This window comes from Mus caroli, unplaced genomic scaffold (genome assembly GCF_978045245.1).
Source record: "Mus caroli unplaced genomic scaffold, Mus_caroli_1 scaffold_10, whole genome shotgun sequence".
Taxonomy (NCBI): domain Eukaryota; kingdom Metazoa; phylum Chordata; class Mammalia; order Rodentia; family Muridae; genus Mus; species Mus caroli.
Window position 1 is genome coordinate 74,263,991 of NW_028227265.1, and position 17,606 is coordinate 74,281,596.

Below are 17,606 nucleotides of genomic sequence, written 5' to 3' on the forward strand. Positions count from 1 at the left end.
AGGATATACAAACCATCACATTCCACTCCCTGGTCTCCATAGACTTGTTCAAAAACATGAGTCTATGGGGGCCATACTTAAACATAGCATAATGCAAAATGCATTTAGTCCAACTTTCAAAGTCCTCATAGTCTATAGCAGTTGCAACAATGTTAAAAGTCCAAAGTTCAAGGTCTCTTCTGAGATTCAGTCAACTTAATTAACTGTAATCCCCCAAATAAGGCAGGAAACCATCTGGGCAAACTCCAAACTCTGCATCTCCATGGCTGATGTCAAAGTGGTCTTCAGATCTCCCTCCTTTTTCATCTTTGTTGACTGCAACAAACTGCCTTCTCCTGGGCTGGTTCCACTCCCCGTTAGCAGCTTTCCTCCGCATGTATCCCACGGCTCTGGCATCTTTAACATCTTTGAGTCTCCAAGGCAATTTCAATGTTACAGCTTCTTCTTTCAGTGTCTGGGATTCCACTTGATCTTTTGGACTCCTCCTAACGGCTGGCATCACTTCTCCATCTCTGTCTCTGTAGCACTCTATGCTCAGGTTGATCCACTCCACTACGGCTGATGTTCTTGGTGATCATCCCATGGTACTGACATCTCCAATACACTGGGGTGTTCCACTCCAACTAGGCTTCACCAATAGCCTCTCATAGGCTATCTTCAGGGTGCCCAGCCTCAAATCCTTTGCATGACCCCTTCAGTCCTGGGCTATCAACTACAGCTGAGGCTTCACCTTCTCCAGTGGCCTTCCTTGGCCTCTCACATTGCTAAGCCTCAGCTTTTCTCCATGATCCCTTCATTCCTTCACAAGCAGTACCACCTGAGTGACTCTTACACATTACCAAGTCCAGCCGCAGCATGAGGTACAATCTTGGGTATCTTAGGAACACAGCTTCTTTGTGCTCCCAGAAAACAATTTCCAGAAGATTTCACCTCAATGATGCTGGTCTCTTCTTAATCACCTCTAATTCCTTAGCTCCAGCTAACCAGCATCAATTTTCCCAGTAGTTCCTTCCATTCTTAACTCTAGAGCCAGAACCACATGGCTGAAGCTGCCGAGATCTGCTGCTTACAGGAACTAGAACATGATCCTATTGTACTGTTACATGATCACTAGCTTCATGTTTTCTAAATCCTTCACTGCCTAAGCTTGCTATCCTGGTTCTTGCTCTGTAGATTGACCTTGAATGCAGAGATCAGCATGCTTGTCTCATGGGATTAAAGGTGTGTACCACCATGCCTGGATCTAATTAAGCTGGGTAGAATCTTGCCCCAAGGTCCCACTCCCTTAATCTTTTATCTCCTAGAACACAAGATTTTGCTCCATTTTACTTCCTGGAACTCCTTTCATACTCAAACCATATATTTTATATTTTGCCTTTCTAAGCTTGCTATGCTTGTTCAAACTTCTCTTTGTGAGACTTAACCAGAGAACAGAGTCTCTGCTGGGCTTTTTTGAAACTTCCTTTGTCAATGCAATTAATGCAATTAATCCAAGTCTCTTCACCTTAGCCTCAGGCAGAGATTTCAGACAAGGGTAAAAAGTAGCCACATTCTTCACCAAATACCACAAAAACAGTCTTTATGCCACATTCTGAAATTCTTCTCCTTTGAAATACCTTGGGCCAGGTCAAAACAGTTCAAATCACTCCCAGCAACAAAGTCTTCCATATTCCTACCAGGATGACACATTTAGCCCCATTTAAAGCATTCCACTGCTTTCCAAATCCAAAGTCCCCAAATCCACATTCTTTCAAATAAAAGCATGGTCAGGCCTATCAGAGCATTACCCCACTCCTGGTACCAACTTCTGTCTTAGTTAGGGTTTTACTGCTGTGAACAGATACCACGACCAAGGCAAGTCTTTAAAAAAAAAAAAAAAAAAAAAAACACAACATTTAATTGGGGCTGGCTTACAGGTTCAGAGGTTCAGTCCATTATCAAGGTGGGAGCATGGCAGTATCCAGGCAGGCATGGCCCAGGAGGAGCTGAGAGTTCTATGTCTTCATCCAAAGGCTGCTAGTGGAAGACTGACTTCCAGGCAACTAGGGAGAGGATTTTATACCCACACCCACAATGACAGACCCATTCCAACCAGGTCACACCTATTGCAACAAGGCCACACCTTCAGATGTTGCCACTCCCTGGTCCAAGGATATACAAACCATCACAAGAGACAAACCCACAAAGTTGATTGGGGGAGAGATCTTGATTTATTTTTGAAGATGTTTTGAGAATTGACATGGGACAAAAGTTAAGGTGTGGAAAACTCTGTCAAGAAGTCCAGTGAGAATGCTAAGATTAGCTGCTGGGGAGTCTGTCCGGAGCCCGAAAGCCAGGGTGTACCATGTGGCAGTCCCTGGAGGGAAGCCCCTTGTGTCCAGTCAATCCAAGCCTCAGGAGGTGCAGATTTTCTGGTGGTGGAAAGCATCTGAGGTTCACCTCTTGTTGAAGTACTTTCTGTAGTCCTTCAGGGTCTTGGCCATGAGAGGAGCAGGTCTTTTAGCAGGGCCCTTTTTGATGCCTCTTTCTCCAAGGAGAAGGCAGGAAGCCCTCTGGGCTGGAGGATGGGCAGGAGCCTCAGGAAGACTGTGCTGATTTTGGGCAGAGGGAGCCCCAGTGGGTCCTGGCTCTCCTTGTTGGCTGGGGCTCTTGAGCTCGGTGAAGAAGGAGACCATCATTGTCTGTCTGGGTTGAGGCCTCTTGGCTCTTGAGCTCTGGAAGCGGGCTATGAGGGTTTGCAGCCTCTCCTCTTGGGACCCCTGAAGCCGCGGGGCTGTGGGGGACTCAGGCTGGCAGTTGGATTCCTTGTACCTGCGGGCCTGGGGCCGGGACTTCCCTCCTGGCTGCCCAGGCCCAACTTTGTCCTTGCCAGCCTGGCAGTGAGCACCATCCCTGGTTCCAGTGTGCTTCTGCTGGGGTCCTGCTGCAGGCCTGCAACCTGAATAGACTTGGGTTCTGTGGTGCTTCCTGAGCTCCCACCCCCAAGCTGAGGCTTCTTGATCCTGCTGAGAGGAAAATGCCTCCTGGGCAAGATCCCATTCAAACCAGGCTTGGTCACTGGAGGGAGTCTCTGGAATGGTGCTGGCAGCATTAGGACTCAGATCCATGGAGCTTCCAGACTCAGCTCGAGGCACCTTTGCAGGAGGATTCTGGGCCTCGGCTGGACATGGGGGTTCCCACCTCTGCCTCTTGCCCCGTGGACGCTCCGAAGAGGAAGGAGAGCAGCACTCCCCATTGAGGCAAGCCCAGGAGGAACCAGCTCCAGGGACTTCCTCCTGCTCCCAGTTGCCTGGTGGCTGGCACTTTCTTTGCCCACCAAACACAAGCCCAGTGGGCTCCTGTGGCCCAGCCCCTGGCTTTCTGGACAGGGGCTTGGCCCCTTCCTGCTGCCAAGGCTCCTCCAGCCTCACCCTGGACGTTCCTAGGTGCACCAGGTTCTGGACTTCTTGCTGCAGCTCAGGGCTCCAGTTTTCTCCTGGATGCAGGCTTCGAATGTGAGGTGGCCTAAGGTTGGACCTTTGGTGCGATCTGTGGCTCTGGCTTAGGCAAGAGCTGCTGCCTGGACAGCAGCTGCAAAGCCCAAGGAAAGCCTCTCTCTCATCTGCGCAGGCTTCCTGGGATGCTTGCTCCTGGGCCTTCTCTTCTGGGCAGGTGCTCCGGCCCTCCGTTGTGAGGCCCTTCTCCAAGCCAAAGTCCTGCCGGGCCTGCTGAGGCTGGGGTCCAAGCAGGAACCCAGTGGACCACTGGGCCACTAAGTCCTTTACAAAGGGCACGAGGAGCTGCTGTTTCTTCAAGGACTTGATGGTCTGTCTGAAGCCAATCTCTGCAAGGCAGTCACACAGAGGAGGAAGAGAAGACAGTTTCTTCAGCGTTTTGTACATCTTTCCTGGGTCGGTCTCCTGGCAAAGGCGAACCAGCAGCTTCTGCACAACACCTGCCTCGGAGCTAGTCTCCATGACCACTCCCGAGGACAGGGCTGGATTCTCTAGGTTCGATCTGCCAGACTCAGCTTGTGACCTGCCTCTAGTCGGGTGTGTGGTCTCCTGAGCAGAGAGAGAACACCTATAGGCAGAAGCTCACAGCTTAGAAGCCCTTGCCTCTCAGGCATCCCCTTTTATACCTGCCCCTGACAGGTGGGACCTCAGCCACGCCCAGTCTCAAGATGGCTGCCACACACAGGCATGGAAGCCACGCCCAGTCGCCAATTCCCAAGGTTTCATGTAGGCCTACAAACAAAGACCGGATGGAAAAAATTGACATATGTATATATGTATATATGTATATATGTATATGTAAATGAAATAAAGCAATCAACCAACCAAAAGCAAAACCACAACCAACACCAACACCAAAACCAACTAAGTAAACCAACAAACAAAACGGGATGGAATCTGTTCTCCTCAGACATTTCCTCATACTGACAAATGGCGACCCAGCCATGTGACCTCCACCCACTGAACCTCCTTAGGGCAAAGGCCTTTCCTTTGTAGGACAACTTATTGGAGGCACCTGTTTGCTGCAAGCCTCTTGCTGCTTCTTCCCACAACCTTGTAGCCAATGGAAGTTCACACAGGTGCATAGAACCAGGTGCACAGCCACACCTTTGCATTTCAGGGCTGTAGATGGGATTCTGTGTCTTGATCTAGGATTATCTGCAACTTGCCTTGAATTCATTCTCATTGGACCTTTGCCTGCTTCTCTGGCTCATGCCTGTCTCTCTTTTTCTCACTACCAATGTTTTTCCTCTCTTTTCTGTCTCTCCTTACACACTATGTGTGATTACCAATACTCACTTTAAAATTAGTGGGTATACTGCTGGTTTTCTCCTTGGCTTTTGCTGACCCCAGCATGTGACCTTGCTTGCATCCCAAGGACTATCTAAGGCATGCCCTCAGGTTAGATGCCAATCAGTCTGAGCTTTTACCCTAATGAGAGATAATCTCTGGGAACTTTGGTTTGCTGTTGTTCTCAATCCTATAGTCAAGGTATTTCTCACCCCCCCCTCTCTCTCTGCCTCTGCCTCTTTGTATTCATGTAACTTTCCTTTTCTTCATCACACTCATACAAATAGTTGTACTACACACACAGGTACACACACAGACACCTACGCATGCATGCATGCACGCACACACACACCCATACACATTAAAAAACACACACTAGCTGGCATGTGCACACAAACATGCACACTCGCACACACATACATACAGGCACACACACACACACAAACTGCCTTGATTCCTACTGGTTTGTGGGCACTGATGTCAAGTCTACTGCCAGACTTCCACAAACATATTGATGTGCCTACTTCTCTTTGTGACTCTAGGTATCTGTTCTTCCATCTATTATCCTACATGTATCCTTGCAAAACTGTCAGCAGGCAGACTGTTAGTCTCTTTGTCCAACTGCTAAACAGTATCTATGTTCATGGGTATCAATCATTCACAAGTAATGTAGAGATGTCTTAGTTAGGGTTTTACTGCTGTGAACAGATACCACGACCAAGGCAAGTCTTATAAAAAAAAAAAAAACAACATTTTATTGGGGCTGGCTTACAGGTTCAGAGGTTCAGTCCATTATCAAGGTGGGAGCATGGCAGTATCCAGGCAGGCATGGCCCAGGAGGAGCTGAGAGTTCTATGTCTTCATCCAAAGGCTGCTAGTGGAAGACTGACTTCCAGGCAACTACGGGGAGGATTTTATACCCACACCCACAATGACAAACCCATTCCAACCAGGTCACACCTATTGCAACAAGGCCACACCTTCAGATCTTGCCACTCCCTGGCCCAAGGATATACAAACCATCACATTCCACTCCCTGGTCTCCATAGACTTGTTCAAAAACATGAGTCTATGGGGGCCATACTTAAACATAGCATAATGCAAAATGCATTTAGTCCAACTTTCAAAGTCCTCATAGTCTATAGCAGTTGCAACAATGTTAAAAGTCCAAAGTTCAAGGTCTCTTCTGAGATTCAGTCAACTTAATTAACTGTAATCCCCCAAATAAGGCAGGAAACCATCTGGGCAAACTCCAAACTCTGCATCTCCATGGCTGATGTCAAAGTGGTCTTCAGATCTCCCTCCTTTTTCATCTTTGTTGACTGCAACAAACTGCCTTCTCCTGGGCTGGTTCCACTCCCCGTTAGCAGCTTTCCTCCGCATGTATCCCACGGCTCTGGCATCTTTAACATCTTTGAGTCTCCAAGGCAATTTCAATGTTACAGCTTCTTCTTTCAGTGTCTGGGATTCCACTTGATCTTTTGGACTCCTCCTAACGGCTGGCATCACTTCTCCATCTCTGTCTCTGTAGCACTCTATGCTCAGGTTGATCCACTCCACTACGGCTGATGTTCTTGGTGATCATCCCATGGTACTGACATCTCCAATACACTGGGGTGTTCCACTCCAACTAGGCTTCACCAATAGCCTCTCATAGGCTATCTTCAGGGTGCCCAGCCTCAAATCCTTTGCATGACCCCTTCAGTCCTGGGCTATCAACTACAGCTGAGGCTTCACCTTCTCCAGTGGCCTTCCTTGGCCTCTCACATTGCTAAGCCTCAGCTTTTCTCCATGATCCCTTCATTCCTTCACAAGCAGTACCACCTGAGTGACTCTTACACATTACCAAGTCCAGCCGCAGCATGAGGTACAATCTTGGGTATCTTAGGAACACAGCTTCTTTGTGCTCCCAGAAAACAATTTCCAGAAGATTTCACCTCAATGATGCTGGTCTCTTCTTAATCACCTCTAATTCCTTAGCTCCAGCTAACCAGCATCAATTTTCCCAGTAGTTCCTTCCATTCTTAACTCTAGAGCCAGAACCACATGGCTGAAGCTGCCGAGATCTGCTGCTTACAGGAACTAGAACATGATCCTATTGTACTGTTACATGATCACTAGCTTCATGTTTTCTAAATCCTTCACTGCCTAAGCTTGCTATCCTGGTTCTTGCTCTGTAGATTGACCTTGAATGCAGAGATCAGCATGCTTGTCTCATGGGATTAAAGGTGTGTACCACCATGCCTGGATCTAATTAAGCTGGGTAGAATCTTGCCCCAAGGTCCCACTCCCTTAATCTTTTATCTCCTAGAACACAAGATTTTGCTCCATTTTACTTCCTGGAACTCCTTTCATACTCAAACCATATATTTTATATTTTGCCTTTCTAAGCTTGCTATGCTTGTTCAAACTTCTCTTTGTGAGACTTAACCAGAGAACAGAGTCTCTGCTGGGCTTTTTTGAAACTTCCTTTGTCAATGCAATTAATGCAATTAATCCAAGTCTCTTCACCTTAGCCTCAGGCAGAGATTTCAGACAAGGGTAAAAAGTAGCCACATTCTTCACCAAATACCACAAAAACAGTCTTTATGCCACATTCTGAAATTCTTCTCCTTTGAAATACCTTGGGCCAGGTCAAAACAGTTCAAATCACTCCCAGCAACAAAGTCTTCCATATTCCTACCAGGATGACACATTTAGCCCCATTTAAAGCATTCCACTGCTTTCCAAATCCAAAGTCCCCAAATCCACATTCTTTCAAATAAAAGCATGGTCAGGCCTATCAGAGCATTACCCCACTCCTGGTACCAACTTCTGTCTTAGTTAGGGTTTTACTGCTGTGAACAGATACCACGACCAAGGCAAGTCTTTAAAAAAAAAAAAAAAAAAAAAAACACAACATTTAATTGGGGCTGGCTTACAGGTTCAGAGGTTCAGTCCATTATCAAGGTGGGAGCATGGCAGTATCCAGGCAGGCATGGCCCAGGAGGAGCTGAGAGTTCTATGTCTTCATCCAAAGGCTGCTAGTGGAAGACTGACTTCCAGGCAACTAGGGAGAGGATTTTATACCCACACCCACAATGACAGACCCATTCCAACCAGGTCACACCTATTGCAACAAGGCCACACCTTCAGATGTTGCCACTCCCTGGTCCAAGGATATACAAACCATCACAAGAGACAAACCCACAAAGTTGATTGGGGGAGAGATCTTGATTTATTTTTGAAGATGTTTTGAGAATTGACATGGGACAAAAGTTAAGGTGTGGAAAACTCTGTCAAGAAGTCCAGTGAGAATGCTAAGATTAGCTGCTGGGGAGTCTGTCCGGAGCCCGAAAGCCAGGGTGTACCATGTGGCAGTCCCTGGAGGGAAGCCCCTTGTGTCCAGTCAATCCAAGCCTCAGGAGGTGCAGATTTTCTGGTGGTGGAAAGCATCTGAGGTTCACCTCTTGTTGAAGTACTTTCTGTAGTCCTTCAGGGTCTTGGCCATGAGAGGAGCAGGTCTTTTAGCAGGGCCCTTTTTGATGCCTCTTTCTCCAAGGAGAAGGCAGGAAGCCCTCTGGGCTGGAGGATGGGCAGGAGCCTCAGGAAGACTGTGCTGATTTTGGGCAGAGGGAGCCCCAGTGGGTCCTGGCTCTCCTTGTTGGCTGGGGCTCTTGAGCTCGGTGAAGAAGGAGACCATCATTGTCTGTCTGGGTTGAGGCCTCTTGGCTCTTGAGCTCTGGAAGCGGGCTATGAGGGTTTGCAGCCTCTCCTCTTGGGACCCCTGAAGCCGCGGGGCTGTGGGGGACTCAGGCTGGCAGTTGGATTCCTTGTACCTGCGGGCCTGGGGCCGGGACTTCCCTCCTGGCTGCCCAGGCCCAACTTTGTCCTTGCCAGCCTGGCAGTGAGCACCATCCCTGGTTCCAGTGTGCTTCTGCTGGGGTCCTGCTGCAGGCCTGCAACCTGAATAGACTTGGGTTCTGTAGTGCTTCCTGAGCTCCCACCCCCAAGCTGAGGCTTCTTGATCCTGCTGAGAGGAAAATGCCTCCTGGGCAAGATCCCATTCAAACCAGGCTTGGTCACTGGAGGGAGTCTCTGGAATGGTGCTGGCAGCATTAGGACTCAGATCCATGGAGCTTCCAGACTCAGCTCGAGGCACCTTTGCAGGAGGATTCTGGGCCTCGGCTGGACATGGGGGTTCCCACCTCTGCCTCTTGCCCCGTGGACGCTCCGAAGAGGAAGGAGAGCAGCACTCCCCATTGAGGCAAGCCCAGGAGGAACCAGCTCCAGGGACTTCCTCCTGCTCCCAGTTGCCTGGTGGCTGGCACTTTCTTTGCCCACCAAACACAAGCCCAGTGGGCTCCTGTGGCCCAGCCCCTGGCTTTCTGGACAGGGGCTTGGCCCCTTCCTGCTGCCAAGGCTCCTCCAGCCTCACCCTGGACGTTCCTAGGTGCACCAGGTTCTGGACTTCTTGCTGCAGCTCAGGGCTCCAGTTTTCTCCTGGATGCAGGCTTCGAATGTGAGGTGGCCTAAGGTTGGACCTTTGGTGCGATCTGTGGCTCTGGCTTAGGCAAGAGCTGCTGCCTGGACAGCAGCTGCAAAGCCCAAGGAAAGCCTCTCTCTCATCTGCGCAGGCTTCCTGGGATGCTTGCTCCTGGGCCTTCTCTTCTGGGCAGGTGCTCCGGCCCTCCGTTGTGAGGCCCTTCTCCAAGCCAAAGTCCTGCCGGGCCTGCTGAGGCTGGGGTCCAAGCAGGAACCCAGTGGACCACTGGGCCACTAAGTCCTTTACAAAGGGCACGAGGAGCTGCTGTTTCTTCAAGGACTTGATGGTCTGTCTGAAGCCAATCTCTGCAAGGCAGTCACACAGAGGAGGAAGAGAAGACAGTTTCTTCAGCGTTTTGTACATCTTTCCTGGGTCGGTCTCCTGGCAAAGGCGAACCAGCAGCTTCTGCACAACACCTGCCTCGGAGCTAGTCTCCATGACCACTCCCGAGGACAGGGCTGGATTCTCTAGGTTCGATCTGCCAGACTCAGCTTGTGACCTGCCTCTAGTCGGGTGTGTGGTCTCCTGAGCAGAGAGAGAACACCTATAGGCAGAAGCTCACAGCTTAGAAGCCCTTGCCTCTCAGGCATCCCCTTTTATACCTGCCCCTGACAGGTGGGACCTCAGCCACGCCCAGTCTCAAGATGCCTGCCACACACAGGCATGGAAGCCACGCCCAGTCGCCAATTCCCAAGGTTTCATGTAGGCCTACAAACAAAGACCGGATGGAAAAAATTGACATATGTATATATGTATATATGTATATGTAAATGAAATAAAGCAATCAACCAACCAAAAGCAAAACCACAACCAACACCAACACCAAAACCAACTAAGTAAACCAACAAACAAAACGGGATGGAATCTGTTCTCCTCAGACATTTCCTCATACTGACAAATGGCGACCCAGCCATGTGACCTCCACCCACTGAACCTCCTTAGGGCAAAGGCCTTTCCTTTGTAGGACAACTTATTGGAGGCACCTGTTTGCTGCAAGCCTCTTGCTGCTTCTTCCCACAACCTTGTAGCCAATGGAAGTTCACACAGGTGCATAGAACCAGGTGCACAGCCACACCTTTGCATTTCAGGGCTGTAGATGGGATTCTGTGTCTTGATCTAGGATTATCTGCAACTTGCCTTGAATTCATTCTCATTGGACCTTTGCCTGCTTCTCTGGCTCATGCCTGTCTCTCTTTTTCTCACTACCAATGTTTTTCCTCTCTTTTCTGTCTCTCCTTACACACTATGTGTGATTACCAATACTCACTTTAAAATTAGTGGGTATACTGCTGGTTTTCTCCTTGGCTTTTGCTGACCCCAGCATGTGACCTTGCTTGCATCCCAAGGACTATCTAAGGCATGCCCTCAGGTTAGATGCCAATCAGTCTGAGCTTTTACCCTAATGAGAGATAATCTCTGGGAACTTTGGTTTGCTGTTGTTCTCAATCCTATAGTCAAGGTATTTCTCACCCCCCCCTCTCTCTCTGCCTCTGCCTCTTTGTATTCATGTAACTTTCCTTTTCTTCATCACACTCATACAAATAGTTGTACTACACACACAGGTACACACACAGACACCTACGCATGCATGCATGCACGCACACACACACCCATACACATTAAAAAACACACACTAGCTGGCATGTGCACACAAACATGCACACTCGCACACACATACATACAGGCACACACACACACACAAACTGCCTTGATTCCTACTGGTTTGTGGGCACTGATGTCAAGTCTACTGCCAGACTTCCACAAACATATTGATGTGCCTACTTCTCTTTGTGACTCTAGGTATCTGTTCTTCCATCTATTATCCTACATGTATCCTTGCAAAACTGTCAGCAGGCAGACTGTTAGTCTCTTTGTCCAACTGCTAAACAGTATCTATGTTCATGGGTATCAATCATTCACAAGTAATGTAGAGATGTCTTAGTTAGGGTTTTACTGCTGTGAACAGATACCACGACCAAGGCAAGTCTTATAAAAAAAAAAAAAACAACATTTTATTGGGGCTGGCTTACAGGTTCAGAGGTTCAGTCCATTATCAAGGTGGGAGCATGGCAGTATCCAGGCAGGCATGGCCCAGGAGGAGCTGAGAGTTCTATGTCTTCATCCAAAGGCTGCTAGTGGAAGACTGACTTCCAGGCAACTACGGGGAGGATTTTATACCCACACCCACAATGACAAACCCATTCCAACCAGGTCACACCTATTGCAACAAGGCCACACCTTCAGATCTTGCCACTCCCTGGTCCAAGGATATACAAACCATCACATTCCACTCCCTGGTCTCCATAGACTTGTTCAAAAACATGAGTCTATGGGGGCCATACTTAAACATAGCATAATGCAAAATGCATTTAGTCCAACTTTCAAAGTCCTCATAGTCTATAGCAGTTGCAACAATGTTAAAAGTCCAAAGTTCAAGGTCTCTTCTGAGATTCAGTCAACTTAATTAACTGTAATCCCCCAAATAAGGCAGGAAACCATCTGGGCAAACTCCAAACTCTGCATCTCCATGGCTGATGTCAAAGTGGTCTTCAGATCTCCCTCCTTTTTCATCTTTGTTGACTGCAACAAACTGCCTTCTCCTGGGCTGGTTCCACTCCCCGTTAGCAGCTTTCCTCCGCATGTATCCCACGGCTCTGGCATCTTTAACATCTTTGAGTCTCCAAGGCAATTTCAATGTTACAGCTTCTTCTTTCAGTGTCTGGGATTCCACTTGATCTTTTGGACTCCTCCTAACGGCTGGCATCACTTCTCCATCTCTGTCTCTGTAGCACTCTATGCTCAGGTTGATCCACTCCACTACGGCTGATGTTCTTGGTGATCATCCCATGGTACTGACATCTCCAATACACTGGGGTGTTCCACTCCAACTAGGCTTCACCAATAGCCTCTCATAGGCTATCTTCAGGGTGCCCAGCCTCAAATCCTTTGCATGACCCCTTCAGTCCTGGGCTATCAACTACAGCTGAGGCTTCACCTTCTCCAGTGGCCTTCCTTGGCCTCTCACATTGCTAAGCCTCAGCTTTTCTCCATGATCCCTTCATTCCTTCACAAGCAGTACCACCTGAGTGACTCTTACACATTACCAAGTCCAGCCGCAGCATGAGGTACAATCTTGGGTATCTTAGGAACACAGCTTCTTTGTGCTCCCAGAAAACAATTTCCAGAAGATTTCACCTCAATGATGCTGGTCTCTTCTTAATCACCTCTAATTCCTTAGCTCCAGCTAACCAGCATCAATTTTCCCAGTAGTTCCTTCCATTCTTAACTCTAGAGCCAGAACCACATGGCTGAAGCTGCCGAGATCTGCTGCTTACAGGAACTAGAACATGATCCTATTGTACTGTTACATGATCACTAGCTTCATGTTTTCTAAATCCTTCACTGCCTAAGCTTGCTATCCTGGTTCTTGCTCTGTAGATTGACCTTGAATGCAGAGATCAGCATGCTTGTCTCATGGGATTAAAGGTGTGTACCACCATGCCTGGATCTAATTAAGCTGGGTAGAATCTTGCCCCAAGGTCCCACTCCCTTAATCTTTTATCTCCTAGAACACAAGATTTTGCTCCATTTTACTTCCTGGAACTCCTTTCATACTCAAACCATATATTTTATATTTTGCCTTTCTAAGCTTGCTATGCTTGTTCAAACTTCTCTTTGTGAGACTTAACCAGAGAACAGAGTCTCTGCTGGGCTTTTTTGAAACTTCCTTTGTCAATGCAATTAATGCAATTAATCCAAGTCTCTTCACCTTAGCCTCAGGCAGAGATTTCAGACAAGGGTAAAAAGTAGCCACATTCTTCACCAAATACCACAAAAACAGTCTTTATGCCACATTCTGAAATTCTTCTCCTTTGAAATACCTTGGGCCAGGTCAAAACAGTTCAAATCACTCCCAGCAACAAAGTCTTCCATATTCCTACCAGGATGACACATTTAGCCCCATTTAAAGCATTCCACTGCTTTCCAAATCCAAAGTCCCCAAATCCACATTCTTTCAAATAAAAGCATGGTCAGGCCTATCAGAGCATTACCCCACTCCTGGTACCAACTTCTGTCTTAGTTAGGGTTTTACTGCTGTGAACAGATACCACGACCAAGGCAAGTCTTTAAAAAAAAAAAAAAAAAAAAAACACAACATTTAATTGGGGCTGGCTTACAGGTTCAGAGGTTCAGTCCATTATCAAGGTGGGAGCATGGCAGTATCCAGGCAGGCATGGCCCAGGAGGAGCTGAGAGTTCTATGTCTTCATCCAAAGGCTGCTAGTGGAAGACTGACTTCCAGGCAACTAGGGAGAGGATTTTATACCCACACCCACAATGACAGACCCATTCCAACCAGGTCACACCTATTGCAACAAGGCCACACCTTCAGATGTTGCCACTCCCTGGTCCAAGGATATACAAACCATCACAAGAGACAAACCCACAAAGTTGATTGGGGGAGAGATCTTGATTTATTTTTGAAGATGTTTTGAGAATTGACATGGGACAAAAGTTAAGGTGTGGAAAACTCTGTCAAGAAGTCCAGTGAGAATGCTAAGATTAGCTGCTGGGGAGTCTGTCCGGAGCCCGAAAGCCAGGGTGTACCATGTGGCAGTCCCTGGAGGGAAGCCCCTTGTGTCCAGTCAATCCAAGCCTCAGGAGGTGCAGATTTTCTGGTGGTGGAAAGCATCTGAGGTTCACCTCTTGTTGAAGTACTTTCTGTAGTCCTTCAGGGTCTTGGCCATGAGAGGAGCAGGTCTTTTAGCAGGGCCCTTTTTGATGCCTCTTTCTCCAAGGAGAAGGCAGGAAGCCCTCTGGGCTGGAGGATGGGCAGGAGCCTCAGGAAGACTGTGCTGATTTTGGGCAGAGGGAGCCCCAGTGGGTCCTGGCTCTCCTTGTTGGCTGGGGCTCTTGAGCTCGGTGAAGAAGGAGACCATCATTGTCTGTCTGGGTTGAGGCCTCTTGGCTCTTGAGCTCTGGAAGCGGGCTATGAGGGTTTGCAGCCTCTCCTCTTGGGACCCCTGAAGCCGCGGGGCTGTGGGGGACTCAGGCTGGCAGTTGGATTCCTTGTACCTGCGGGCCTGGGGCCGGGACTTCCCTCCTGGCTGCCCAGGCCCAACTTTGTCCTTGCCAGCCTGGCAGTGAGCACCATCCCTGGTTCCAGTGTGCTTCTGCTGGGGTCCTGCTGCAGGCCTGCAACCTGAATAGACTTGGGTTCTGTGGTGCTTCCTGAGCTCCCACCCCCAAGCTGAGGCTTCTTGATCCTGCTGAGAGGAAAATGCCTCCTGGGCAAGATCCCATTCAAACCAGGCTTGGTCACTGGAGGGAGTCTCTGGAATGGTGCTGGCAGCATTAGGACTCAGATCCATGGAGCTTCCAGACTCAGCTCGAGGCACCTTTGCAGGAGGATTCTGGGCCTCGGCTGGACATGGGGGTTCCCACCTCTGCCTCTTGCCCCGTGGACGCTCCGAAGAGGAAGGAGAGCAGCACTCCCCATTGAGGCAAGCCCAGGAGGAACCAGCTCCAGGGACTTCCTCCTGCTCCCAGTTGCCTGGTGGCTGGCACTTTCTTTGCCCACCAAACACAAGCCCAGTGGGCTCCTGTGGCCCAGCCCCTGGCTTTCTGGACAGGGGCTTGGCCCCTTCCTGCTGCCAAGGCTCCTCCAGCCTCACCCTGGACGTTCCTAGGTGCACCAGGTTCTGGACTTCTTGCTGCAGCTCAGGGCTCCAGTTTTCTCCTGGATGCAGGCTTCGAATGTGAGGTGGCCTAAGGTTGGACCTTTGGTGCGATCTGTGGCTCTGGCTTAGGCAAGAGCTGCTGCCTGGACAGCAGCTGCAAAGCCCAAGGAAAGCCTCTCTCTCATCTGCGCAGGCTTCCTGGGATGCTTGCTCCTGGGCCTTCTCTTCTGGGCAGGTGCTCCGGCCCTCCGTTGTGAGGCCCTTCTCCAAGCCAAAGTCCTGCCGGGCCTGCTGAGGCTGGGGTCCAAGCAGGAACCCAGTGGACCACTGGGCCACTAAGTCCTTTACAAAGGGCACGAGGAGCTGCTGTTTCTTCAAGGACTTGATGGTCTGTCTGAAGCCAATCTCTGCAAGGCAGTCACACAGAGGAGGAAGAGAAGACAGTTTCTTCAGCGTTTTGTACATCTTTCCTGGGTCGGTCTCCTGGCAAAGGCGAACCAGCAGCTTCTGCACAACACCTGCCTCGGAGCTAGTCTCCATGACCACTCCCGAGGACAGGGCTGGATTCTCTAGGTTCGATCTGCCAGACTCAGCTTGTGACCTGCCTCTAGTCGGGTGTGTGGTCTCCTGAGCAGAGAGAGAACACCTATAGGCAGAAGCTCACAGCTTAGAAGCCCTTGCCTCTCAGGCATCCCCTTTTATACCTGCCCCTGACAGGTGGGACCTCAGCCACGCCCAGTCTCAAGATGGCTGCCACACACAGGCATGGAAGCCACGCCCAGTCGCCAATTCCCAAGGTTTCATGTAGGCCTACAAACAAAGACCGGATGGAAAAAATTGACATATGTATATATGTATATATGTATATGTAAATGAAATAAAGCAATCAACCAACCAAAAGCAAAACCACAACCAACACCAACACCAAAACCAACTAAGTAAACCAACAAACAAAACGGGATGGAATCTGTTCTCCTCAGACATTTCCTCATACTGACAAATGGCGACCCAGCCATGTGACCTCCACCCACTGAACCTCCTTAGGGCAAAGGCCTTTCCTTTGTAGGACAACTTATTGGAGGCACCTGTTTGCTGCAAGCCTCTTGCTGCTTCTTCCCACAACCTTGTAGCCAATGGAAGTTCACACAGGTGCATAGAACCAGGTGCACAGCCACACCTTTGCATTTCAGGGCTGTAGATGGGATTCTGTGTCTTGATCTAGGATTATCTGCAGCTTGCCTTGAATTCATTCTCATTGGACCTTTGCCTGCTTCTCTGGCTCATGCCTGTCTCTCTTTTTCTCACTACCAATGTTTTCCTCTCTTTTCTGTCTCTCCTTACACACTATGTGTGATTACCAATACTCACTTTAAAATTAGTGGGTATACTGCTGGTTTTCTCCTTGGCTTTTGCTGACCCCAGCATGTGACCTTGCTTGCATCCCAAGGACTATCTAAGGCATGCCCTCAGGTTAGATGCCAATCAGTCTGAGCTTTTACCCTAATGAGAGATAATCTCTGGGAACTTTGGTTCGCTGTTGTTCTCAATCCTATAGTCAAGGTATTTCTCACCCCCCCCCTCTCTCTCTGCCTCTGCCTCTTTGTATTCATGTAACTTTCCTTTTCTTCATCACACTCATACAAATAGTTGTACCACACACACAGGTACACACACAGACACCTACGCATGCATGCATGCACGCACACACACACCCATACACATTAAAAAACACACACTAGCTGGCATGTGCACACAAACATGCACACTCGCACACACATACATACAGGCACACACACACACACACAAACTGCCTTGATTCCTACTGGTTTGTGGGCACTGATGTCAAGTCTACTGCCAGACTTCCACAAACATATTGATGTGCCTACTTCTCTTTGTGACTCTAGGTATCTGTTCTTCCATCTATTATCCTACATGTATCCTTGCAAAACTGTCAGCAGGCAGACTGTTAGTCTCTTTGTCCAACTGCTAAACAGTATCTATGTTCATGGGTATCAATCATTCACAAGTAATGTAGAGATGTCTTAGTTAGGGTTTTACTGCTGTGAACAGATACCACGACCAAGGCAAGTCTTATAAAAAAAAAACAACATTTTATTGGGGCTGGCTTACAGGTTCAGAGGTTCAGTCCATTATCAAGGTGGGAGCATGGCAGTATCCAGGCAGGCATGGCCCAGGAGGAGCTGAGAGTTCTATGTCTTCATCCAAAGGCTGCTAGTGGAAGACTGACTTCCAGGCAACTACGGGGAGGATTTTATACCCACACCCACAATGACAAACCCATTCCAACCAGGTCACACCTATTGCAACAAGGCCACACCTTCAGATCTTGCCACTCCCTGGTCCAAGGATATACAAACCATCACATTCCACTCCCTGGTCTCCATAGACTTGTTCAAAAACATGAGTCTATGGGGGCCATACTTAAACATAGCATAATGCAAAATGCATTTAGTCCAACTTTCAAAGTCCTCATAGTCTATAGCAGTTGCAACAATGTTAAAAGTCCAAAGTTCAAGGTCTCTTCTGAGATTCAGTCAACTTAATTAACTGTAATCCCCCAAATAAGGCAGGAAACCATCTGGGCAAACTCCAAACT